This window comes from Setaria viridis, chromosome 9 (assembly GCF_005286985.2).
Source record: "Setaria viridis chromosome 9, Setaria_viridis_v4.0, whole genome shotgun sequence".
Lineage (NCBI taxonomy): Eukaryota > Viridiplantae > Streptophyta > Magnoliopsida > Poales > Poaceae > Setaria > Setaria viridis.
The window spans coordinates 13,571,909-13,575,057 of NC_048271.2; the positions used below are offsets into that span (position 1 = coordinate 13,571,909).

General features: G+C 43.2%; 1 pseudogene; it reads left to right on the top strand.

Annotated features, from left to right (window-relative positions):
• Window positions 1-279: 279 nt before the first annotated feature.
• On the top strand, window positions 280-1,845 carry LOC140221094 (uncharacterized; annotated as a pseudogene).
• Window positions 1,846-3,149: the final 1,304 nt, after the last annotated feature.

Below are 3,149 nucleotides of genomic sequence, written 5' to 3' on the forward strand. Positions count from 1 at the left end.
AAGAAAATCCAAGGATAGCGAGAAGGCTCGTCTGGACATGCAACATTTGGGCATGAGGAAGGATCAACATCCTTTGGTGATGAATGACAAATACATTTTGCCTCCAACGTTGTACAGTTTGGGTCAAGATGACAAGGTATATCTATGCAAATTTCTGCAAGGTGTCAAGATGTCTGATGGTTACGCGTCTAATATCAAGAGATGTGTGTATGTGCCCAGGTGTAAGCCCTCTGGACTTAAAACTCATGACTGTCATGTTATATTTCAGAAACTATTACCCATTGTGGTTCGTCAAATACTGCCACAAGAGGTTGTTAAACCACTGATTGAGCTTAGTAGGTTCTTCAATGCAATATGTTTTAAGGAGTTGAGCACCGAAGAGTTAGAAAAATTGAACATTTCGATTAGAGAGACTCTTTGTCGTATGGAGATGATCTTCCCACCAGCTTTTTTTGATATCATGATGCATTTGCAAGTTCATCTTGCTGAAGAGGCTAAACTAGGAGGACCTGTATGCTATAGATGGATGTATCCAATAGAGAGGTATCTACGTACGTTGAAAGGCTATGTGCGGAACAAAGCCTATCCTGAAGGTTCAATAGCAGAGGGATATATACTAGAGGAGTGCATGACGTTTTGCTCTCACTTTTTGGATGACGTGGACACAAAGATTAATCGTCCAGAGCATCATGAAAGGGCAGCAGTGAATGAACCACCAGCAGGTTTAAGCATATTCAGCAACATTGATTATACTAAGAAAGGATTTGCAATTGAGCAACTTACTAGGCTAGATATGCAGCGGATGAGGTACTGGATATTAACAAATTGTGATGAGGTTTTTCCATGGGCCAAGTAAGTAGTAACTTTAATTTACTTACATTGGAGTATGCACATACATGCATAAGGATTCACTCAGAAAACAGTGTGTCAGGAATGTTGAACAACGTCATAGAGAACAATTTGTAGGCTGGTTCGAGCGTAAGGTGAAGTACAATTTCCTCACAGGTTTTATTGCTTGTAGTGCTCATGTACTCATACATTGTTCTTTTATACTTCTTGCAGATGAACATACTTTATGCAGAAAGAAAAACAAGTGATGCCATGCATGCACTTTCTCAGGGACCAGAGCATCGGGCACGTGTTTTCAATAGGTGCTTCATCAATGGATTTCTGTTCAGAACTGCTCATGTAGAGAAGAATCTGACTACATAAAATTCTGGTGTTGTTGTGAATGGTGATCCTAGTACTGGCAACATCGACTGGTATGGTGTGGTCAAAAAAATTTACGCACTAGATTTTCCGACATAAAAGGAAGTCATCCTGTTTCAATGTGAATGGTACGATGTGCCTGCTGCCAGTAGGAGCAAAGGTAGAGGATTCAACAAGGATCAGTATGGTATTATAGATATCGATACAACTCGATTGTGATATTTAAATGAACCTTACATTTTTGGGACACAGGCTCAGCAAGTGTTTTATGTGAAAGGTTCAAAGAAACAAGATTGGAGCACTGTTATTAGAATGAACCCCAGAAATGTGTTCTTCATGCCCGAATTATACAACCCGAAAGAAATTGATGTTGATTCAATCGATGTCGGAGTCGGAGATATGATCGAATCGGGCACACATGAAGATTTGACAAACTCGACTAGGACTGGCGTTGAAGGTGTCACCGGTGACGCATCTGTAATTGAAAAGGCTCTTGCTGAGTCTGTACCCGAACCAACAACTATTGACTTAGCAAATGAAGATGAAGAAGATGACACGGACGACTACATCGATGATGGATACATTGCGCCTGTCAATTCTACTGTGGACGGAGCGAAAGATGTGTTTTTTGTTTAACTATCATAATTTTTAGTTCTTTGCAATTAACGGTGAATCTGACAATATAATAAACTGAAGATTTGGGATATGGCGACCTACCCATTCCCCGCTGGCCGGCAACCTACCCGTTGACCGGAAGGCGGCATCGAATCTCAAGTTCACCGGAAGGCGGCGCTTGATCTCGGTGCGGTGGAAGAGCGGCGGCCGACGTAGGAGCTCGGGGCGGAGCGATTTGGGGCCTTATGTGGGAAGAACCAATCGAGACAGGGGAACGAGGAAGAATTTGTAATGGGCCAGCCCACGTACAAAATCTGTTGCGCCAGAGTTCATGGCCACAACTTTTAGTACCACCTCGCTCACGAAGAAGCTCCTTGCCATACTTAAAAAGGGAGGTGCACAAGCAGCATCGAAATCCTCCGACCTACCATCTGATATGCCACCTGATTAGCTACCTGACTGCTTGCTCTTCGTAGGCTCAGTTGGGCTCCCTCTGTGGTTGAGCCTTCTATTAGGCTCCCTATGAGGTTGAGCCTCATCGGGCCCCCTTCGGTAGTGGTCCTTTTTTTTACCTTTCATTTTTTTTACTACATACATTGTGCATTTTTTTAGATTAACGAACATTGTAGAACCTACCAAATTCCCAATAATTTTAGTTAAGACTTGTGAAACATATGATTACATGTCACTATGTATGATTTCATGCCACTGTCTCTGAGGTCTCTTCTTGTGTGTAGATGCGCATTTGGTTTTAAGCCGCTTGTGTAGATGTGCCGTTTCAGCAGTACTTACAGGAGTAAGTGAGTACTACGTACGGAATAGAAGTGTTTTACGTGAAAATGGGCTGGGCGACGACTGATGTGACTTGATGTTGATCGCCACATTTACACTGCTGTGACATGATGTTGATCGTCGCCTACTCAAGTGAGTGTTGGACAACCGAAACAAGATAAAACTCCATGTTTTTAGGTTAATTTGCTAACTGGTAACATTGGCAAAAACTCCAAGAACAAGATAAAACTACTACTAACTGGTTCACAATACCACTATCGTTAAAACATAAAAAGAACAACTTCGACAACCGAAACAAAAGACCAGTTCATTACATTGACAACATTTACATATAAACTAGTTTTGGTGCGCTTTCCGCTCCTTAACTGCCGCCTCCTCCTCCCGTTCATTCCTTGCAGCCACGCGCCGGCGGCGTTCCACCTCCATCGCCACCCGTTGCTCCTCCCTTTGAGCGGCCTGCTCCGCTTCTGCGGCGGAGATCTCCAGTGTGCGCCTGAGCATGCAGTCCTCAGTCTCCTTTTGTGTGATGGCAC